At 42.4% G+C, this 24,944-nt stretch overlaps 1 long non-coding RNA gene across 2 annotated transcripts; it reads right to left on the bottom strand.

Annotated features, from left to right (window-relative positions):
• Positions 1–14,366: 14,366 nt before the first annotated feature.
• On the bottom strand, positions 14,367–20,426 carry LOC129743487 (uncharacterized). 2 transcript variants are annotated; one of them, XR_008736612.1, is made up of 4 exons: positions 20,380–20,426; positions 20,242–20,308; positions 19,525–19,727; positions 14,367–14,771 (listed from the first exon to the last, which is right to left on the bottom strand). It is a non-coding gene; the product is annotated as an uncharacterized LOC129743487 (long non-coding RNA). The 2 variants fall into 2 exon arrangements; XR_008736611.1 differs by having other exon boundaries at positions 14,367–14,774.
• Positions 20,427–24,944: the final 4,518 nt, after the last annotated feature.

Raw genomic sequence — 24,944 nt, forward strand, 5'->3', positions numbered from 1 at the left:
ATGATTGACAGTTCCGACCGCACTTTATGTGATAGCTAAGGGTAGATTGCTCGAATGGCCAAAAAAATTTTCTCCGATAAGCTGAAAGTGTTGCCTAGTCATTCAAACCTAACCTCAAACAACAATTTTTTGCTAGTTCCATAGCTCGTAGGCTGTATAGCCGGTACCGAGGCTATGGGACAGATGATTTCTGATGAACGACAAAATTTATGAATACCCTATTTCAAGCAAATTCCAGCGTTCGAATCCTATAACATGTCTTCTCGTGGCAAGGTCCCGAGCGTATTTAAGTGAAGGGTGATACGGTCTAAATTTGTTAAAAGTTGCCGATTCAACCGTTACAAATGTAATTAAAGTGTTTGGGAAACGTTTGTCAACAGCCAGGAAGTCTGGATCGGGGAGAAATCGAAAACCGGAAGCCACTGAGACGACAAAGAGAGTTGCGTGTAGTTGCAAGCGAAAGCCTAACCTCTCTCTCCGAGATGCCGCAAATAAGCTGAGTGTATCGTCCATCGAGCCAAAAAACGAGCCGGACTATCGACTTAAAAGAAGGTAGTGACTCCAAATCGCGATGATAAACAAAATACGACGGCCAAAGCGCGATCCCGGAGGCTGTACACGACGATGCTGACGAAGTTTGACTGCGTGGTAATGGACGACGAAACCTACGTTAAAGCCGACTACAAGCAGCTTCCGGGGCAGGAGTTTTATACGGCAAAAGGAAGGGGAAAGGTAGCAGATATTTTCAAGCACATGAAACTGTCAAAGTTCGCGAAGAAATATCTGGTTTGGCAAGCCATCTGTACCTGTGGCTTGAAAAGCAACATTTTCATAGCTTCTCGGACTGTCAACCAAGAAATTTACGTGAAAGAGTGTTTGAATAAACGTCTGCTGCCTTTCCTGAAGAAACATGGTTGTTCCGTACTGGTTTGGCTGGATTTGGCATCTTGCCATTACGGTAAAAAGGCCATGGAGTGATACGCCGACAACAACGTGCAGGTGGTTCCCAAGGACAAGAACCCTCCCAACACGCCAGAGCTCCGCCCAATTGAGAAATACTGGGCTATTGTCAAGCGGAACCTAAAGAAGACCAAAAGCAACTGTCAAGGACGAGCAGCAGTTCAAAGCAAACTGGCTTTCTGCGGCGAAGAAGGTGGACAAGATGGCTGTACAAAATCTGATGGCAGGGGTTAAGCGTAAGGCCCGGCAATTCGGATTTGGAAAAGCGGAAGCCTAACTGAATATTTTTCCTGAATTTTATACTAATTAAACTTGAAAAAGAAATTAAATTTTTTAAATAAACGATTTACACACGTTTTCCTTTGACCAAATTTTGACCGTATCACCCTTTATGTATTTGCTGGTTGTTTTGTATAAAATATAATGATTTGTCAAAATTCTGCTCGAAAAAAAACAACAATTTTTAAAGCGAAAACTTTGGTTTTCGCTGTTTTTAAAAGCCCAAAAAGAGTAATCTTATAGGTACTCTTCGCAACCTACGATCTATACTAACCGATTATACTTTGAGTTCAATCTCATGATGGTTTTACTTCGTTATTGTCAGATTTTGCCAGCAGAAATTCCAGCTTTAAATTGACTAAAAAATAATCAAGTTTTGTTAATTTCGAAACAGCTGTATCCACTAAATTGCTCTAAGTTTCTTTTAAAAGAGAAGTATTGAACCGAAAAGTAGCAGAAGTTGAAGGAGGAGGATGTAACAACCTAAAACACAGATTAGACGAAGTATAAGTTTAAAAAAATGATCAATAAATATCACGATTGAAAAAAGTGTGCGCTGGACGATAGGAGGTACCATGAATAAAGTAGAATTTTTTCTTACAAAAAACGATAACATTTTTTTTTTAATTTTTTCATGAATTATCATAAAATTACCTTCATTTTCTTCATAGAAAGTATTTAGATCAAACGAATGGTTTTTGAGATACAAACATTCGTAACGGTTCCATTTCTAAAAGAACTAAGCTTTATATAGTTTCCATCCACAAATCAGTCAAAAAATATCTGGCAAAAGCAATAAGAAATAAAAAATGGAATTAATGTACCATTTGTGTTTTGAAATCGGAATCTCACGATATTGTTTTAAGTTTTTGATTGAAATACATCTACTGGTTGTTGAACATAAAATATAATTTTCCTATGAAAGCATTCTGCAAAATTTCAATAAAGCAGCGAAGCGTAGTTTCTGAGATATTAAAGTTTGAGTGGTAAAAGTCCAAAAAGTCCGATTTTCGTAGAATTACTGTATCTCAGGCTATATACACAAACTATAGAAAGCTCAAATTTTGTGATATAATAGTGTGATAGTAGACTGAGTCGATTTGGGGTCATTTTTGAATTTCTCAAACCCTGGGGTCTTAAAAGCTTCGTTTTGGTCCAAAACTCATCCATGATTTTTTGCAGAATTTTTAAGTAAGGTTTACATAAGTAAATTTGAACTTTTAGGTTTGTATGGGAAAATTGAATATTTTGTACTGAAAAATCAACATCATTTTTGTTTCTTCTGTGGAACCGAGCCAGCTGATGCATTTTGTGCCAATTTATAAATTTCTTACAGGAAATTTTCCGCTGAACAACTTTTTTTTTTTTTTGTAAATTCTTTATTTGAAACGGCTCATACCTTTAGGCTTTGAGGAGCCAAACTCATTTTGTTTGATTACAATTGTGTGCTTATATCTAGTTCACTTTTTGAAGAAAAGATAGAAGATAGAAAGGGAAATGTGAAAATAAAAAGAACTATAGACGAAGATCAATAGCTTTTAGGAAAAGATATATTTCGAACATGTAGTCCAAGTCTATCACAGCCAGCACATCTCTCACTGGAACATAGGGTGGTTTTCCTCGGGCCCTAAGGGAGTCTATAAAATTCGTTCTGGCGACAAGATGGTCCTCGCACGACCAAACAATATGCTCGATGTCATGGTAACCTTGGCCGCAAGCACATAGATTGCTGCCAGCAATATCAAAACGATAGAGTACCGCGTCTGAGGAATAATGATTCGACATGAGACGGGAAAATATACGAATAAAATCCCGACTCAAGTCCAATCTATTAAACCATGGTTTAAGGCTTACCTTTGGGATAATCGAGTGGAGCCACCGACCCAACTCATCCTCGTCCCATTTGCGCTGCCAGTTGACAAGAGAGTTTCTTCGAACCAAATAGTAAAATTCGCTGAAGACGATTTCACGTGGATACGTGTCGCCTTCCATCGCCCCCACCTTTGCCAGAGAGTCTGCCTTCTCATTGCCCATTATCGAGCAATGAGAGGGAACCCAAACAAAGGTAATGGTAAAGCGACGTTTTGATAAAGCACTCAAATTATTACGTATCTTCTCGAGGAAGTACGGCGAGTGCTTTCCCGGTTTTATCGAATGGATTGCTTCAACAGAGCTCAGACTATCCGTTACAATATAGTAGTGTTCTGCTGGCCGTGAAGCGACACTGTCCAAAGCCCAATGAATAGCTGCTAACTCCGCTACATATACAGAGCATGGTGACTGAAGACTGTGAGAGGCGCTATATATTTCGTTGAACACTCCAAATCCTGTTGTTTCCTCTATAAGTGATCCATCGGTAAAGTACATTTTATCAGCATCGACGTGTCTATATTTAGCTTCGAAAATTCTTGGAATCAGAAGAGGACGATGCGAGACCGGGATTCCACGAATTTCCTGCTGCATAGACAAATCAAACTGGACAGAAGAATGATCGTAGTCTGGGCTACAAACACGAGTTGGAGAATACGAAGAAGGGTTTACCTGTAATGACATGAGGACATGGTATATAGACATAAATCTAGTTTGAAGATTTTGCTCAAGTAACCATTCAAAATTCACAATCACCAATGGGTTCATGACCTCACACCTGATGAGGAACCGGAGTGATAGTAAATTGAATCGATCTTTAAGAGGAAGTATTCCTGCCAAAACTTCGAGACTCATGTTATGCGTTGAGGGCATACAGCCCAGAGCAATGCGGAGACAACGGTATAGAGTTGTTTTTGACATTTCTTACGCACACTTGCTGAGCGTGTACAGATGAGACGGGACAATTAACCTCCAAAACTCTCGGTACAAAAAACGGACAGCCGGTCGACAAACATGGTCGTTTTTGAGGTTGATTGTCCCAAAACTAAAAAGTGTTGGTGAAACAACCAGCATAATATCACCAACACTATCAGCGGCAAATAGGACTATTGGATACGCTCAAGTTTGATAAGGTGAGATTTGGCAGCTGACTGGAAACAGAAGCTACCATATTCCATCACTGAGAGAATGGTTGTTCGATACAATTTTAAAAGATCTTCTGGATGGGCTCCCCACCAGGTGCCAGTGATTGATCGGAGAAAATTGATTCTTTGTTGGCATTTTCCTTTCAGGTACTCAATGTGGGCTCTCCAAGTACACTTGGAATCAAACCAAACCCCAAGATACTTAAAACACCTCGATTGAGTGATCGTCCTGCCTAGGAGTTGAAGCCTAGGTTGAGCAGGTCTACGTTTCTTAGTGAAAACAACCATTTCCGTTTTCTGTGGAGAAAACTCAATCCCAAGCCCCAAAGCCCAGGAAGACAATCTGTCTAAAGTATCTTGTAAAGGTCTGTGCAGATGAGACTCAGTATTACCTGTTACAGATACTACGCCATCATCTGCAAGTTGTCTTAGAGTGCAGCCTTCAGAGAGACAACTGTCGATGTCACTTACGTAAAAGTTGTACAAAAGTGGACTCAAACATGAACCCTGCGGGAGGCCCATGTAAGAGGTTCTTCTAACTGCAATATCTCCGTGAGCAAAGTTCAAATGTTTCTCACAAAGCAAGCTGTATAAGATGTTGTTCAACAAAGGAGGCAGACCCCGGGAGTGCAACTTGTCTGACAAAACCTCTATTGAGACTGCATCAAAAGCTCCCTTTATGTCTAGAAACACTGAAGCCATTTGCTCACGGTTTGCGTACGCCATTTGTATCTCTGAAGACAGCAAAGCAAGACAATCGTTTGTTCCTTTGCCCCTTCGAAACCCAAATTGAGTATCTGAAAGGAGACCATTTGTTTCCATCCATTTATCCAATCGGAACAAAATCATTTTCTCCATCAATTTCCGAATACAAGACAACATCGCTATTGGACGGTACGAATTGGGGTCAGACGCTGGTTTTCCGGGCTTTTGGATAGCAATGACTCTCACTTGTCTCCACTCTTGGGGAACAATGTTGTGCTCCAAGAATTGATTAAATAAATTTAACAAGCGAAATTTTGCGTCATCCGGAAGGTTTTTCAACAAGTTAAACTTAATTTTATCAATTCCCGGAGCTGAATTGTTGCAAGAGAGGAGAGCAAGTGAGAATTCAACCATCGAAAAGCTGGAATCCAGATCGCACCTGTCTAGGGACACATTCCGGACAATTTTTTGGTTCGGTGTGGAATCGGCACAGACTTTCCGTGCAAAGTTGAATATCCATCTATGTGAATGTTCCTCACTTTCATTTGTTGAAGATCGATTACGCATGTTTCGTGCTATTTTCCACAAGGTATTCAAGGAAGTTTCTCGTGATAAACCCTCCACGAATGTACGCCAATATGCCAGTTTTTTCCCTTTAATCAATTTTTTGAATTGATTTTCAAGGGTTAGATATGTCTGAAAATGATCGAGGGTTCCATGTTTTCTAAAATCTTTGAATGCTTTTGATTTGTCCTTATAAAGCTTGGAACACTGGTTGTCCCACCATGGATTAGGAGGCCTTCGACGTACAGATGAATCTGGGATGGGTTTCGTTTGAGCACAAATCGCACTATCATGAATCAAACAAGCGAGAAAGTTATACTCTTCCAAAGGAGGTAAAACATTCATAGAATTGATGGTTGTTGTAATCGTGTCCGCATATTTTTTCCAATCGATGTGTCTTGTAAGGTCATATGCCATATTTGTTTGATTTGAAGTGCTGGCCCCATTGGTGATTGTAATTTTGATTGGTAAGTGGTCACTACCATTGGGATCAGGGATTAACTTCCACTGGCAATCCAATGATAGTGAATTTGAGCAGAGTGAGAGGTCAATTGCACTTTGTCTTGCAGGAGGTTTAGGCACCCGTGTTTTTTCACCCGTATTCAAAATTGTTAAATTGAGACTGTCACAAATGTCATAAATAAGAGTAGAACGACTATCGTCAGTTTGTTCTCCCCAGACAGTTCCATGTGAATTAAAGTCAACCAGGATCAACCTTGGCTCAGGGAGCACTGAGCATAGGTCCTCTAGGTGACTTCGATCCACTGCAACTCTATGAGGCCAGTACAAACTGACAACACATAAGTCCTTACCTCTTATAGTTGTATGACATGCAACAGCTTCAATTCCTCCTGATAAAGGGAGGTGGATTCTATAAAAGGAGTGGCGCTTATTGATCCCCAAAAGCACCCCTCCATAAGAATCGTTGCGATCCAAACGGATAATATTAAAATCGTGGAAAGTGATGTTTGATTGAGAAGAAAGCCATGTTTCAGAAAGGGCAAAAATATTGCAACTAGTTTCATGAATAAGAAATTTGAACGGATCCAGTTTAGGAATGAGACTACGACAATTCCACTGTAAAACAGTGATATCTCCGACCTCTGGGCGTAAATTAGCCATCGAGAGAGATAAACACTGAAATGAGGGGCCAAGTTTGCATCAATTGCTTTAAAAATGTCTTTACTATAGGAAGCATTGAGATTACAATGCCTCTTATGGATTCTGATACGTTGAAAAACGAAAAAACCCCATTCAGAATATCCGACAGCTTGAAAAGTCCAGGTTGGGAGGTTGATTCTGGTGAAACTACGTTGGGGTTGAAGCTACTAGAAGTTCCCGCTACTTCGGGTTTATACTGAGGTGTAATATTCATTTGGAATCCAGGAGGAGATGGTTTTTCTTTCTGTACAGTTGGCGCTTTTTGTCTTTCGACGACTGGAGGGTTCAACGTGACTATTTTTTTGGGGATTCTGGTGTTCTTAGGAGCTGGTTTTGGACGTTTCCGGGAATTAGCAGTAAACACAACTGGAAGTTCTTCGTCGGCTGTGTCCGTGTCTACATTGTCAACTGGCAATACAGCAAAAATATTACTCGAATGAGTTTGGATCGGAGGCGCCGCGCCCTTTAAAATGGCGGCATAAGACCGCCTTGACCGTTCCTTTAAAGAGCGCTTTTGGTTATCCCAGAGACTCTTAAATGCCTCACACGAAGAGATTTCATGAGGTGAGCCCCCGCAATAGACACATTTCTGTTCTATTGCTGAGCACGCTCCATCCCCATGATTCTCCCCGCATTTGGGGCACCGCGGCTTGTTGCAGCAGTGCGACGCAGTGTGCCCCAACTTAATGCAATTTTTGCAATCCATTGGGCGAGGCACAAAGAGTCGCACGGGTAATCTTAAAACTCCGTCAATCAAAACGTAGTGAGGGAGGGCGGTACCCGCAAAGGTCACACGAAATGAGGCCGAAGGGGAGTACTTTTTAACTCCATTCACGACGGTGGCAGTTTGGAGTTGGCGACAATCCAAGATATCGACCGAAGTCGAATCAAGGCTCCTAAACTTACCAACGCCGTTGGATTTAACGTACTCCGCCTGTAGGCTCATTTCAGTGATCACGCCCTCGATCTCTACGTTTCGAGACGGGATATAGACGTGATACTCTAGGTTTACGAATTTGCTGGCCACAATCTCATTTGCGGCTTTCCAGTTAGCCACAACAACGCGCAGCTTGTTCGGACGCAGTTTCGTAACACTGGTTACAGAGGGCCACCTCGCCAGATCTTTGGTGATCTGAACCACATTAAGCTGTTTACCGTTCGCTTTGGGCCGGATGAAAACCACCCATGGCCCAGAGGAAGATGAGCCCTCTGTATATTGTCGGAGCCGGGTGACTCTACTCTCAACTGGGGATGAATCGACATTGTCATCCATCCGAGAACGATTTGCATCTGAAGGACCAGCATTCGCCGAATCCTCCAGATGCTCCTCATCTTCATAGGTGACATCCGCATCATCCCCAGTTGGAGGGTATAATCCCCCGCCTTCGCTCATATTTCTCAACGGGAACACGAATGCCCTCCGTGTTCAAAATATAAGCGAAGCACAGAATTTTCGAAATATATATAAAGGGAAGTATGATAGAAAAAGAAAAAGTGAAAAATGAAATAAAAAAGAACTTACAAATTATTTTAGCACTTTTTGGAATAATATTTTTTCCAGTGTATATGGACTGATCCAACCACGTGGTTCTGCGTTGATCCTCAAGGATGACGTCAACCGAAGAACCCAACCAAACGAGCGCTGGCCCCTCCTCGTTGGTTAAAGATGACCGCAACGTCTCGACTAGGTCTCGGACGAGAACGACCAATTCGATGATGATGATGATGATAATGAAGCACTTGGTTCGCCAAACAATGGCGGCGGACCTCGTGGCGATTGATCGACCCTTCTTTGAGCTGGGATTAATCTTCTTGACCTGATTTTGGCAGGAAACGAATGTCACGGAACAAAACACCGCTGTAACCGTCCGAACGGCACAAATACCCGGATTTACTGGACGAGATCACACTCACTTTTAGTTCGCGAAAATCGGGACGTTTGAAAACGCGACTGTTTGATACGAGTGGTGCGATACGAATGATCCGCTGAACAACTTTGTCGAACATCATAAGTTCGTTTCTTTTTAGACAAAAAAGTTATCAGTTTATCAGTGCTTCCGTCACATTTTTTTTCTGTTGGACTCCCTGTCTCAACGATTATTCAAACTGGTGATTCTGAACAGACGTTTTTTGGCTTTCTTACAGAAAGGCATAGCGAACGGTAAGTTGGGGCTATCATTAATTGGGGGTCCAAGACCCCACCTTATATATACCAATCGACTCAGCTCGACGAGTTACAAAGATGTCCGTTAATTCGTATGTTCCAATTGAAATGGTCTTACAACCCTTTCTCCTATTCTGGGCTTTACATTTTTTTATACCTGCAGACCATCTTTCTTCAGACAAACTTTAATCTACCGCGAAGGCTACAACATCCCAAGAAGCTCTTGCCCAAGGTCGTGGTGAAGATGCGAATTGAGCACCGATGGATGGCGAAGTTCAACTGGAGATGCATAGGGGAGATGAGGGCATAACGAGCACCCGTGGCATAATGAGAACTACGCTTTTCTACGAAAGTGCGTATTTTCTTAAATAAATTTTCATGAGGATTTGTTTCGTACTTCCTATAGTATTAATTTTTCACAAAAAAAAGGAATCTCCTTATCATCTTTACAGAGATAATTAAAAAAATCTAGCTTGGTTCTCAAGTTACGAAAATATTATAATTTTTGAGCACCACGAAATAAGCTCTTATGATCTTAAAATAACCTTGATCTATAATGTACGCACTGCAACATGATGTGCACATTGTTTCTCAATTTTTACCATTATAAAATTTTTGATTTTTCACTAGCGCCACACCTTGACTAGTTTTCATCCGACAATTTAGCCTATTGGTAAGGTGTCGGAGAGGTAATCAAAAGACTAGAGTTAGATTTCTGTTCGAGGTGATTTTTTTCCATTCACAATTCATGATCGATTTTTTTATTGTTACATTATTCGGCTAGTAGCATCATCCTCCGAACAAAGCACTTAATGTATGAGCGTGCGTGAATTGTTTGTATTCTACAAACAGACCTACATTATTTTGTTATTGCTTTGTTTGATGAATCTACGACTCACCTGACTTCATCGAATTGAATTCGCTGCTAGATTCCCCGGCAAAAACGCACATCTTGCTCTGATTAATGGTGCTCATACTGCCTCAGGGGGGGTTCTCATTATGCCTCCACAGTGGCTGGTTTTCAGCTTTTGGCAAAATTTTTTAAAATGCATTTTTTAACGTTTTCATCTAGTTTTTCACGTTTCAGCCCGTTAGGGAATAGGCTTTTCAAGTGTCTGAACACGAAACAATAATGTAACCTCCATATTATAGCTATTTTCTATGGTTAAATAACCGTTTTCCTTAAGGTGGCCATTATGCCCCCATCTCCCCTACTTTGGTTGAACCGTTTCATTTATCTTTTATATTGAATTATATTCAAATGACCCAAGTATATAGATGCTTGGGGGTACCATGAGGGTTTAGTTCATTATCTTGTACTGCATTCTGTTCATATTCATCCGTAGTGGATTTAAAGCAATACATGATGGTCTAACGTGTCATGATCGCTTACTATTTTAAACTATAAATTTAGCTTCAACCATCCACCTACATTTTCTGTCAAGCATTTTGTCCGAGCTTTTAAGCGCTAAAAAAAGATTTTTTAACTCAAAAACTGCTTTGCACGTTTATCAATTTATGAACTTTTTAAAATTCAAAAGTAATATCAAAAGGTTGAAATTTCGAGGCATACCCAGCAAGTTTTTACAATAAGTAAGACAAGAAATACGAGGGTAAAGTAGTGATCATTTTTTAAACACAAGTTGCCTTGCCATTTTAATTGTGAATCGCCGAAGAATGAATGAAGAGTCCTTGTCCGAGTTTTTAATAAACAGTGTATTAAAAATTTCCTGCAATTATTCTAGATATAACTTTTGTTGTTGGTTTTACAATATGTTTTACTTACGTTTACTAATTTTTCCTCTTCTAAAGTAATCCTTCTTCAATTCAGTTCAACGTACTAACTTCGGACGTTCCTGGAGTGTTTGTACAATAATATTGGGTAAGTATTTTGTTTATATAAAAGTTTCAGGTAACCTCACTTTTCAACGGTGGATAGGTAAGTATGTTAACCTTTTACGAACCGGCGCAAAGATGCCGTTTGGGCCCTACGGGATGCTCAACTTGCAACTGTTCTACGCGTTGGATGTCTGTTGTAATTTTACATGTTAGAAATAGTTTGCATTCTACTATGACATTTAACGTGCTTAACAACTTACATGCACAGCTCGAGAATTCTCAACGAGACGTTGTGGTGATATCACTACGGCGTTGAAGTGTTTCAGTTTCCTAATAATATTATAAATTAACTGGTTTACTAATTCTCTTTTTTTTTATCTTTTCAGATGCGGTTACCTGATAACTTCCACTTAGTTATAAGTTTAATAAATTTTAGACTTCACAATGTGCCACGCTTTTCAATAAATTCCTAGATGGCTTCTCCTAACTATTCTTCTTTTCTTTTTCTGAAATGTTCTCTCCAAACTATTTCCTCACACAAGTAAAAGGTCTTTTTCAGCTGGCCTTTATATGTTGATTCAAAATTTCCCTTCCTACTCTACAAATTTTTGAAAATGATTTTGATGGAGGCGCGCCGTCACACTCCCCCGGGTACACCAGTTCCTGGTTTACTTATACATCGCGTCGAACATCGAGTACAGCAAGCTTCACTGCGGGTCGCTCATAAATTCCTTTCGCAGTTTGAACTACCACCTCTCTGACTTCACCGTCTTTGCCTGGGATAGCCGAAATTACTCTACCGAGTGGCCAGCAGTTTCGCGGAAGGTTGGGGTCAACAATCACAGCAACATCATCTACCTTGATCGATGCGTTTGGAGTGATCCATTTCGATCGCTTAGTGAGGTCGGGAAGATAATCACGAATCCATCGTTTCCAAAATACGTTTGCTTCGATTTGAGAAGTTCGCCATGTATTTCTCAAAGCTTGATTGCTATCATTGAATAGAGTCGTTGGCTTCAGTCCGTTTGAAGAACCCAATAGAAAATGGTTGGGAGTCAAAACAGGAGACGATTCGGTTTCCAAAGCCAAGTGTGTCAATGGTCTGGAGTTTACGACGTTTTCTATCTCAATTAAAAGATTCTGAAGAACTTCATCAGTAAGTTGATGACGTGGTTTAATTTGATTGAGATTTCTTTTCACTGTCTGAATCATCCTTTCCCATGAACCACCCATATGCGGCGAAGTTGGAGGGATGAATGACCAGGTAGTATTAGGACTTGCTATCTCTTTAATGACGGTGTTTTGATCCATTGACTTCAAAGCCGCTAAAAGTTCTTTACTAGCCCCCACCATGTTAGTACCACGATCGCTGTATATTTCTATGGGAACGCCTCTTCTTGCCATGAAATTTCTTAAGGCCATGATGCAAGATTGTGCTGATAGTGAATATGCTATTTCGATATGGATCGCCCGCACCGTTAGACAAGTTATTAATACCCCCCATCGCTTCTCTGAGCTGCGTCTTACCGTCACGTTTATTGGTCCGAAATAATCAATCCCAACAAATGAGAATGGTCTTGAAAAGGCTGCTAATCTTGCCGAAGGAAGTTCGCTAATCGGAGGGGGTAATGGAACTGTTCGCTGATTTTTACAAATTTGACATTCTTTACGTACCTGCCAGAGGAGGCTGGCAAGGCGGGGTACTATGCAAAAACGTTGTCTAATTTCGTTCAACACGGTGCGATGGTTTCGATGGTAAAATCTTACATGGTAATGTTGAACAATGAGGATCGATATGTGACTGGTTTTCGGTAATATAATTGGGTTTTTGGCGTCCATACTAGTCATCACGCAAGCGCCAATACGAGTTTTTTCTCTTAATACTCTTTCGTTATCTATGAACGGCCAGAGTTTGTAGATAGAGCTAGATTTGGGTAACAGTTTGTGAGAAGCATTATCGTCTGATAGAATTTCAATTTCCGCTGCAAACCTTTCGTTTTGTGCCTGGCGAAACAAGACCATTTCTGCTCGGTGGATTTCTTGACCAGAAAGCGGACCTCTAACAAATGGTTTTCTCTGCCATCGGTTTCTGAAGTTAGTACAGTATCGTTGAACCCAAGCTGATGTTCTTCTTAGATGATTCCAACTCCTAAATCTCTTTGTGTCAAACAAAACGACTGGCGCCCGGTGGACGAGTTTGTGGTAATAAACAGTTGCCCTGAGTTCTTCGTTTGTCGGTTTTAAGATCACTCGCTCGATTGGCCATGTCACCTCGTCTTCTTTAAGAAATTCAGGTCCGTTTAGCCAGCGACTGTGTAACCATGTGAAAGTTACTGTTCAAGATTACTAGGATTCGTCGCGGTAACGTTAAATCTAACGCTAATATTTAAATGTCGAAGAAGTGCTAGTGATTCAGTGGAGAGTGAAACGGACCAGCCTTTAGACCTCAAACATCCCGGATGCAGCCCAGCAGCATAAAAGTGACAGGCAGGAGCTAGCATGCAACAGAGGGCAGCATGAGCGTGCTATAATGGAGCAGGGCCGCAGTAAGGATGAAAGGATCACGAAGCAGGATGCGAGAGAAAGGGTCAGCGACGCAGGGAGGGGCGGTCATCGGTCGGGTATGAGGGGCATTGTACTGGTCCAAAATGGCCATTTCATGGTGCAACGCGGAGAAAGACAGGTTCAATGCTAAAAGTTTTCTCTCGGCAAATAAAACCATCGCTGACGCTGTTCTAAAAGTTGAAGTTAAGGCGCGTTAAGCCAAACAGCAGTTCGCACCGTGAAAACCGATTTTAAGTGTGCGTGAAAAACCGGCCAGGTAACCGTACAACCCCGTGGATACCTATATACCCGACCTGACGCCATTTTGCTTCCTTCCACTGTTCACCAGGACCCCGAGGTTTTAATTCGGAGTTTGCACCGCTCGTGTTCCTCCAAACTCCTCTAGAGGCCTACCAGAAGTGCCTCCGAGGAACCCTAGCAGCCCGCCGTAGCTACTTGGTAAGCTCCACCCCACCGTGCCGGAGTCTGGCGCTACGAACCCACCTAAGCCACGAGTGTACCTCCTTCAACAACTACGAGGAGACACGGGACATCCGACGGCGTGAGAAGGGGTAAACCAAAGACGAAGGGCCCGAAGCAGAAGAGTAAGGTAGGAGCGTTTATGCACAGTCACTTGGGGATAGTTGGAAAATTTGTCGACAAGTCGGAATAAAGGTTGGCGAGCGAAGCTCGAAATTGTATTGCTAGCGTTTCCTTGCAGTTGTTAATTTGCGAAAAGCCGACCCTGGGGCTCATTGAAGGGGGGGTCTTAGTAGTGCTGGGCAGTAGCCAACCCTTGGTTACACTTTGGCGTCCATCTAAAGTAGTTTCGAACTTTTGATGTGCGAGGGAACGCTTGGAACTTCCAATTACTGATTCCGCTGCAGAATTCTCTGGGAAAACATCCGAGGCAATTCTGAACCCTTAACTTGTGTTCAAAAAACGATAATCGAAAACTTGTCGACGATTTTCTTCAACCAAAGAGGGGTCTTGGTTCGTTCTTAACAAAGAAAGTGTCTTACCATCCAACAAAGGAGATTCATCATTATTACCTAGAAAAATTTTCACGCAAAAGATCAATTTTAAATACCGGAATACTTTTCAAAACCTAATGTTGATTTTCGAATAGGGGCAGATCAAAAAACAAACAAATACAAAACCTTTATTTTACACTGTGATACTTATGATTAGCTAATAGATTTTAAACTGTTTAATTATATAGTTGTGTTTTCATTCGTGTCGGTTTTATCTATTTTTTATTTTGTGTATCAGTAGTGTAAATTCAGTGTTGCGTTTGTTAATTATAGTATATAGGTTTCCTGTTAATTAATTGCTTCCTGATCAATCATAGTGTATGCTTAGATTTTAATTCAGTTTAACTTATTGTTGCATCACACAAGATGGAAATGTCACACCTAACCTTACAGTACTATGGTATGAATGTAGCACATCTAACCGTAGATGAGCTAGAATACGAGTTGCGTATTCGGAACGTGTCGCTATCGCCTCAGAGAAAACAGCAAGAAAGGTCTTTGCGCATGCTGCTGAAAGAAGAAAAACATAAAAGCATTACTCATCAGTTTGAAGGTTCATGGGAAGAAGAGCTCAGCACCTGTGAAGATAAAATTGCGAGCATCAAACTTCACCTGGAAGGTAGGAGATCAAAGAAAGCACCAGAACAATCTTACAAAACTAGGTTGGTTCATTTTTTCTTCCGGCTAAATAGACTCCGCAGCATAGGTACCAATGAAACTGATTTACAAAACATAGCCGAAGTGGCAGCAGGTATTGTAAACTTGTTCAGTGTTTACTTTTCTTTGACCTCCCACCTCCCAGAAGTGAGGAGAGCAGAGATGGACATTGTAAATGCTAGTCTCAATAATCTGCTTCAAACTGATGAGGGTGCTGAAGCGCATCCTGAAACACCTATCGACCTAGAGGGGGAGTTGCAGAATGAACCAACTGATGGGACTTTGGCAAGTCCACGTCAGGAGGTGAATAATCCTAACCCAAATAATTTCGCCTTAGAAGAAGGGGCAGTGGGTGGTCCTTCTGTGGGGGTTTCATTGACCGACCATCAAGAACTTGTTAGACAAAACCAGCAAATGATGGTCATTTTAGGAAAAGTTTTAGAACGTCTACAAGTCCTTGAGGTGGCCCAAAATGAAACTCGCTACAAAACGGCCAACAGCACAGGGATTGAAAAACCGAAAAATGCGATGAGCTCGGAGAAAGCCTCCAAATCCTGATTTCCTAGACTGGATAAAACAGAAAAACGAATCGCTTAGTAGTGTTAGGACTCAGGATGAAAATATTAAGAAATCTGAGTTAGTACCCGAAAGTAACAGAGAACCCATTCACACAAATATGAATGGAAGACGTTGGCCCATTCATAAATGGAAGATCGTTTATGATGGCATGGACAACGGCCGCAGACTGAATGAGTTTCTTAAGGACGTGGAGTTCAACGCCAGGTCCGAAGGATTTTCGGCTGAGGAGTTGTTCCATAACGCCCACCACCTTTTCATTCATAAAGCAAGATCGTGGTTAATGGAAGTCAATTCCAATGAAGAATTGGGTTCGTGGGAAAATTTGGTAAAGGAATTGAAAACGGAATTTTTACCGTACGACGTCGATTTTGTCCATGAACGACAAGCAGTGGCCAGAAAACAAGGCCCAAGAGAAAAGTTCCAAGACTTTTACTTGGACATGGTCAGGATCTTTAGGAGCATGTCTCACTCTTGGGATGAAAAAAGAAAGTTTGATGCACTCTTCCGCAACACGCGCGAAGATTGTCGAATAGCCATGCTTGCCGCGAATGTAGACAATATTGCCAAAATGAAAGAGTTCGGCAAAAAGTTCGACTCAATCAATTGGCAATTATACAAACGTCGTGAAATCCGGTCCGGTACAAATATGATCGAGGAACTTGGTGAAAATAGGCGCCACTTCCAGGCCAATAATAGAACCTCAAATGCTCACCAAAATAAGCCTCCTAATAAACATTTCAATTCCGGTTTCGATAAGCAGCCTCCTAAAAGAGAATGGAAAGGAAAACAGTATGATAAAGAACCATTACCACAAATTAAAATCTTCCCAAAAGAAAACCCAAAACCAAAAACAAATGACTTCCAAAACCCTGGTCCTAGTGGTGTAAACAACACGAACGCGCTTCGACGCATCGTGCAAGCCTACATCCCAGTTAAAAGGAACACATGCTTCAATTGTCACGAGCCTGGGCACAACCATAACGATTGCCGGCAGGAGAAGAACATCTTTTGCATGAGATGTGGTTTTCCAGGATTCGTCCTTTCAGAATGTCCGTATTGTGAAATAAAAAACGGGCCGGGGACTTCTCAGTGAGGCGAGATAGTCAGCAACACTCCACAAGACCTCACCCAGTCGCCAGCGCGGCGGAAATACTCAGCAATCTAGGCTATTCGCAGGTGATCGAGGAATGCACCGAGGAGGAAGAGATAGCTTCGATGCTCATCACCCTCAGTGACGATCCTAGGCCATTTGCGAAAGTCGAGATCCTGGGTGTTTCTGTTGTTGGGCTTCTGGACAGCGGAGCAGCCAAAACGGTATTTGGTGCAGGCGGAAGAAGAATTGTAGAGTCTCTAAAATTACAAATAAAACCCACGAAATTATCACTTAAAACAGCTTCCGGTCAAACGTTAAACGTCTTGGGGTACTGCGATGTCCCGCTTACTTTCAACAACGTTACAAAGATCTTGCCGGTAATAATAGCTCCAGACCTTAACCGAAAATGTATTCTCGGATACGACTTCTGGCAACGTTTTGGCATTCGGCCAACAGTTACCCAAGAAATCGAATCATTAGAAAGAACTATAGAAAATGAGAATCAGAAAGAAGTAATCAATGAAGAACAAAAGGTCAGATTGGAGGAAGTTAAAAAGCTTTTTCTGGCGGCTGTGCCAGATCGGCTAGGCCAAACGGACCTCCTTGAACACAAAATTGAAATTAAAGAAGAATTTCTGTCAGCTAACCCGGTGCGAAAGAATCCGTATCCGTGGAGCCCGGAAATTCAGAAAAAAATCCACACAGCCGTCAGAAAAATGCTAGAAGAGGGGGTGATAGAACCTTCCAATTCTGAATGGGCACTTCCGGTGGTACCTGTGAGTAAGCGCAATAGTGAGGAAATCAGGTTATGCCTAGATGCGCGAAAACTTAATGAGCGAACAAAAAGAGACGCGTATCCGCTTCCGCATCAAAATAGAATTTTGAGCCATCTAGGACCGTTTACCTTTTTATCTACGGTCGACCTCACGCAAGCATTTCTGCAAATTCCCCTGGAAAAAGAATCTAGGAAATATACAGCGTTCTCGATTCCAGGCCTCGGATTGTTCCAGTTTTGCAGGCTACCATTCGGACTGGTCAACTCAACAGCGACCCTTTCCAAAGTACTCGACCGCGTGTTAGGTTATGGCGCCCTAGAACCTTCGGTTTTCGTGTACATAGACGATATTGTGGTGGCCAGCCACACGTTCGAAGAACACCTGGAAAAACTTACCGATTTGGCAATTCGATTAAGAAATGCCAACCTACAAATAAACGTTGAAAAATCAAACTTCTGTTGCTCTGAGCTACCTTATCTAGGCTATGTCTTAACCAGAGAAGGCTTACGACCTAACCCGGATCGAGTCCAAGCGATCCTGGGTTATGAGGTCCCTACTTCAGTGAGAGCACTTCGTCGATTCCTCGGTATGATTAATTACTACCGCAGGTTCATCGACAAGTTCAGCCAACTCACTGGACCGCTCACTGATCTACTTAAAAGTAAACCAAAAAAAGTCCAGTGGAACAGAGCAGCAGAAGAGGCGTTCACAGCCATCAAAGAACGGCTTATTTCAGCACCAGTCATGGCAAACCCCGATTTTGCGTTACCATTCTCAGTGCAAACCGATGCCAGCGACATCGCTATTGCAGGAGTGTTAACGCAAATTCAGGGCGGAGAGGAGCGTGTGATTGCATACCACTCTGAGAAGCTTAGAGGGGCGGAATTAAACTACCACGCAGCCGAGAAGGAGGGATTAGCGGCGCTCCGCTGCATCGAAAAGTTCCGAGGGTACATCGAGGGAACTCGATTTACTCTCGTCACTGACTCATCAGCTTTGACCTTCATCATGAAGGCAAAGTGGAAATCGTCCTCTAGGCTTAGCAGGTGGAGCATCACCCTCCAACAATACGACATGGAGGTGAGGCACAGAAAAGGGAAAGACAACATCGTGCCGGACGCGTTGTCACGCTCCATCGAAACCATTGACATTAATCAAGACAAGTGGTACACTCACCTTCGAAAATCTGTGGAATCAGATCCAGAAAATTTTATGGATTTTAAAATCGATAGTGGAAAGCTGTACAAGTTTGTTTCAGCAAGGTCTGATATACTAGATTATAGATTTGAATGGAAGGAGTGCCTTCCAGAATCATCTCGCCTAAGGGTTATAAGGGAAGAACATGATGATAATCTACATATTGGCTTTGAGAAATGTGTGGATAAAATAAAAAGGCGTTACTATTGGCCACGGATGTCGGCTGACATCAAAAAGTACATCGCTAATTGCGAACCATGCAAAGAGAATAAACATTCAACAGTCTCTACAGCTCCGATGATGGGAAAACAACGAGTCGCAACCAAGCCCTTCCAAATTGTTGCAATGGATTATATTCAGTCACTTCCCCGGTCCAAGCAAGGTAATGCTCACTTACTGGTAATAATGGACTTGTTTTCCAAGTATTGCCTGCTTGTACCGGTGAAGAAGATTGCTAGCAGTAGTCTTTGCAACATTTTGGAAGAGCAGTGGTTTCGTCGACTCGCTGTTCCACAAATTATAATCTCGGACAATGCGTCCACCTTTTTATCAAAAGATTTTCAGCATTTACTAAAAAGATATGAAATACAGCATTGGGCCAATGCCAGGCATCGCAGTCAAGCAAATCCGGCAGAGCGCCTTAATAGAACAATAAATAGTATGATTCGTTCTTATGTACGCCTCGATCAACGCCTCTGGGATACAAAGGTTTCAGAAATGGAATGTGTACTTAACAACACCGTACATAGTTCTACAAAATTCACACCCCACCGCATAATTTTCGGCCACGAAATGGTGACCCGAGGGAGCGATCATCGTTTAGAATTCGACGACGAAAATCAACAGAACGAAATGGAAAGGATGGAAAAAATTAAGTCCATCAGCAAAAAAACGTTCGACATCGTCAAGAACAATTTAGAAAAAAACTATAAAAACGTACAAAAACAATACAACTTACGTCACAAAAGATATGCTCCGACCTTCGACATAGGGCAACGGGTCTTCAAAAGGTCCTTTAGGCAGTCGGCTGCAGGTTCGTCCTTCAACGCCAAGCTGGGGCCGCAATATACCCCGGTCGTCATCACAGCCAAAAGAGGAACGAGCTCATACCAGGTCGCGAATATGCACGGCAAGGACCTCGGTATATTCTCAGCATCAGACCTAAAAGCATAAAAAAAAAACAATATTAGTAAATAAACAAGAATTCTGCGTCAGAAGTAAACAATATTGTTCGCAAGCTGCGGGCTATTGAGATTCTCAACAAATACTTTCGTAAACAAAACAGTCAAAACAGTCCAAAAAAAAAGGCCAACGAGTTGCACAATAAACTTTTTCTGGCAGCAAAAATATTCTTCAGGTAATCGGTCACAAAAAAAGATAACGATGGTGCAATTTCAGTAGAATCCAATTGGATTCGGCACCAGCTATCAGCCCAGGTTGATTGAGCTGCATCTGAAGCATATGTTCGTAAATTCTAATAAGAATTCTCAACATAAGCTTTTGGGTGATCGATACAATCAAATGGAAGTAGCACATATATAAATTCGATTAACCACTACTACTTCAAGGCACTGACCTTGACCTAGATAAAAAGAAAAGGCAGCTGACCTTGACAAAAAAAAACCACATGGCACAAGGATAGCACCGTTCACACTGCATATTTGAATGCACTTACCTGTCTGAATCCATCGTTTATGTTGGTATGCACCCGGGGATTTATCGACTGAACATGTCAGCGACAACTGTGGAGAAAGAAAAATAACGAAAAAGCCATTAAAATTGTAGGATCAGACTTCCCACGGTTAGTACTTACGAGTTCAGTCCGTAAATTCCTGGTCCGTTGCATGATTGTCACAAATTTTCTCACAATGACAGTTCTTCAAAGCAGTGTTCCCATTCGAAAATCTTCGTTAATCATTTTAGCTCAAATAGGGCTGGGCGAAACGTCGATAGAGTAACGTACTATTTTGCGTGTAATGTTTGTCACGGTTTAGTTACGGTGGTGCGTTTTTGATGTTTATTATTAAAATTTTTTTTTAACGCGTTTAGTTTTAATCATTTTTTAATTTGTTTATTTATGTATTCCGGAATAAAACTAGTGCACTAGGTAACAGAGTAAAGTTTTAAGAATTAGTTTGTAAATTTTAAAGAATAATAATTAGGATAGGTCGTTATATTGTGGTATAAAGTAGTTTAAAGGTAAATAATTTTGCAATGCTTCCCGAATCTCTTAATGTTGGTTAGTAACTAGTTGCCGTGGATACGCTGGAGACCGGAGTCGAAAGACGTTGATGGTCAGTAGAGGCCTGGCCTTGAAATAGAGAGGAGTTGGCTCGCCAACGATGATAACTTATGACCCCGTTCCACAACAGGCACTATGAATTGGTTTCACTTCCTTAATGAACCTATCTCGATCTTTTCGGAGGTTGGAGGAATTCCGAAGCGGGTTTTTTGGTTAAAAAAAATAGAACGCAGTCAAGTTCGGTTTAGAGTCCGTCTGGTTCAGAGCTATGTGTTTTAGTATGGCGGTTTCTTGCGTGGTAATATGAAAAAAAATATTAGCTTGCTAATATTTTTTTTTACCCGAGCTGGAGGAGAGTGTAACCATGTGAAAGTTACTGTTCAAGATTACTAGGATTCGTCGCGGTAACGTTAAATCTAACGCTAATATTTAAATGTCGAAGAAGTGCTAGTGATTCAGTGGAGAGTGAAACGGACCAGCCTTTAGACCTCAAACATCCCGGATGCAGCCCAGCAGCATAAAAGTGACAGGCAGGAGCTAGCATGCAACAGAGGGCAGCATGAGCGTGCTATAATGGAGCAGGGCCGCAGTAAGGATGAAAGGATCACGAAGCAGGATGCGAGAGAAAGGGTCAGCGACGCAGGGAGGGGCGGTCATCGGTCGGGTATGAGGGGCATTGTACTGGTCCAAAATGGCCATTTCATGGTGCAACGCGGAGAAAGACAGGTTCAATGCTAAAAGTTTTCTCTCGGCAAATAAAACCATCGCTGACGCTGTTCTAAAAGTTGAAGTTAAGGCGCGTTAAGCCAAACAGCAGTTCGCACCGTGAAAACCGATTTTAAGTGTGCGTGAAAAACCGGCCAGGTAACCGTACAACCCCGTGGATACCTATATACCCGACCTGACGCCATTTTGCTTCCTTCCACTGTTCACCAGGACCCCGAGGTTTTAATTCGGAGTTTGCACCGCTCGTGTTCCTCCAAACTCCTCTAGAGGCCTACCAGAAGTGCCTCCGAGGAACCCTAGCAGCCCGCCGTAGCTACTTGGTAAGCTCCACCCCACCGTGCCGGAGTCTGGCGCTACGAACCCACCTAAGCCACGAGTGTACCTCCTTCAACAACTACGAGGAGACACGGGACATCCGACGGCGTGAGAAGGGGTAAACCAAAGACGAAGGGCCCGAAGCAGAAGAGTAAGGTAGGAGCGTTTATGCACAGTCACTTGGGGATAGTTGGAAAATTTGTCGACAAGTCGGAATAAAGGTTGGCGAGCGAAGCTCGAAATTGTATTGCTAGCGTTTCCTTGCAGTTGTTAATTTGCGAAAAGCCGACCCTGGGGCTCATTGAAGGGGGGGTCTTAGTAGTGCTGGGCAGTAGCCAACCCTTGGTTACAACTGTTGTTCGTCAGTACCGATGATCTATGCCATTTGGTGCCTTCGTCCGCAACATTTTCGTCGGTTGGTATCCACCTCCACTCCGGAATTTGAGTTAGCGCAAGGATCTCACTAACGCGATGTCCTACGTAGTGTGAGTAGCGGCGATGATCTGACCGGATCCAACAAAGGACATCTCTAGAGTCGCTCCAAAAAATCGCTGATCAACATTTAGGCTCCATGCTTGGCATACAGAATTTGCAAGTCTTGCTCCAATTAATGCAGCCTCAAGTTCCATTCTCGGAATTGACAAGAACTTAAGTGGGGCTACTCGAGATTTTGCAACAACAATCGTACATTCAACCCTCTCATACTGCTTTAAACGTAAATATAATACTGCTGCGTAACCAAGCTCACTTGCGTCGACAAACGTGTGCAATTGAACATTTGTATTTGGTCCAATTGATACATCTGAGCGGAAACATCTCGGGATTTGTACGTCTTTGACTTTTGGTAGAACAGCTACCCACTCCAGCCAACGATCGAAGATGCCTTTTGGGATTTGTTCATCCCATCCTAGCGAAGTTCTCCATATTTCTTGTAGAATAATTTTCAATTGTATCAGTAAATTCGATAAAAATCCTAGGGGATCGAAAACGGACATGAGTGTTCGAAGCACCTCTCTTTTCGTCGGAATACGCCTCCCTGCTAAAAGATCATCGTCGTGCCTTTGGGATAGCCGGTAAGTAAAGCTGTCGGTTGCAGTACACCACCACATGCCTAAAACCTTCTCGGTGGAAAGCTCTGAATCAAGGTTTAGACTTTTTTCTGCGATGTTTGGTTGATTTAAAGCGGCCAACACTTCTGTAGAGTTGGAAATCCAATTTCGCATTTCGAATCCAGCTCTTCCGTGAATAAAACGCACCTCTTCAGCCAAGCGAATGGCTTCCGCCTCGCTCTCAACGCTCAGCAACATATCGTCAACGTAATGGTTGTTGATGATTGCTGTTGCTGCTTTTGGGAACCGTCCTGCGTAGTCTCTTGCGTTCATGTTTTTTGCGTACTGTGCAATGCTCGGAGAGCAGCATGCGCCGAAGGTGAGAACCTGCATCACATAGGTGCTAGGTGTTTGATCGCTACGATTTTCCTTCCACGTCCACAAAAATCTCTGGTAGTGTTGATCCTCTTCAGAAACCATAACCTGGTGGAACATTTCCCGCAAATCACCACAAACTGCAATCCTGAATTCCCGAAATCTGATAAGAACGTCAATTAGTGGAGTATTTTGGTCCGGACCCTTCAGGAGGAGTGAGTTGAGTGCTATTCCGTGACTTTTTGCTGCCGCGTCTCATACGATGCGAATTTTGTTGGGTTTGTTCGGATTGACTACTGGGAAAATCGGAAGATACCACGCTCGTTGACTGTTCTTTTCAATTTCGTCATCATCCAGTTTTCGTATGTATCCTTTCGATATATAATCCTGCATTTTTGTATGAAGAACGATTGCTAGTGAGTTGTCCTTCCTCATTCTGGCTTCTAAGCATTCATACCGGCGCATAGCATGCGGTTTACTATTTGGAAGCCGAAACTTGTCGTATTTCCAGAGTAGTCGACCTTCGAAGCGTCCGTCATCTCTTCGCCTGAAACGTTCAAGGATCTCCCGAGCTCGACGATCATCGTTAGATTCCAAAAGCGCTGTGGATTTAGTGATGCCTAGCCCGTCTATTGAGAAATACTCGTGCATCGCCTGATGAAGCGCGTCATCTTGAGTGCCGTTGCAATTGCACTTATGAACACCGTGATAGCTTGAGAATTGTTGGTTATGTAAATTGCATCCACCGTAGACGATCCAACCAAGACGAGTCTTAGTCGCTACTGGCTCGTGTATTTTTCCCTCGCGGCCTTTAAGGACATACCCTAGGTTTGCATAGTTACATCCAATCAATATACGAGGTTGTACATTATGGTATGACTCGACAGGGATCCCTTTCAAATGATTGTAATTTTCAGTTAAATTCTGCATATCCAGTGATTGATGAAATAGTCCAAGATTGGCTACGGTGTGCACTTCCGGTAAACAATACCTTTTATGTCCAGCCCCTGTTCCGGAGATATCGACTGCCAGGTTTTGTGAATCGAGTTCATTGCGAGTGTTGTGGCCGGTCCATCGAAGACACAATGGTTCCGCCTTTCCGCTCACTCCTAATTCTTCCGCTAGAGCACTTTCCATTAATGTCAATGATGAGCCGTCATCCAGGAACGCGTAGGTTTTTACCGTCTTGCTTGGTCCGTACAGAAATATGGGTATCACACGAAAAACAGCTTGGTTCGAGTTTTGATAATGTGCGTTGCAATCCGCAGTGACTACCTGACCGTCTTCTCCATCAACGCGACTGTCGCTTCGAAATTTATGGACTAGCGGATGGTGTTTATATGAGCATCCGTTTTGACCACAAAGCTTTTGTGACTTGCATGGTGTTCTGGGGTGTCTTCCCAAACATCTCTTACATAAACCATACTCGTTGATAACAGCCCAGCGACCGTTATATGTGAGCTCTCCGAAACGCTTACACCTCTCCAGCGAAGTGCAGTTGCCTTTGCAAACTTTACACGGTCTGTTCACCTCAGCAGGTGCCTGAAAGTGTTGTTTCTGCTTCTCCTTCAGCTCGGTATTCTGATGATAATGTAGCATGTGATCCTTAGAATCTATCCATTGATCATCGTCGTATTCGGAATGAGTATTCAAAAATGCTGGTCCTTTCCT

Source organism: Uranotaenia lowii, chromosome 2 (assembly GCF_029784155.1).
Source record: "Uranotaenia lowii strain MFRU-FL chromosome 2, ASM2978415v1, whole genome shotgun sequence".
NCBI classification, from domain to species: Eukaryota; Metazoa; Arthropoda; class Insecta; order Diptera; family Culicidae; genus Uranotaenia; species Uranotaenia lowii.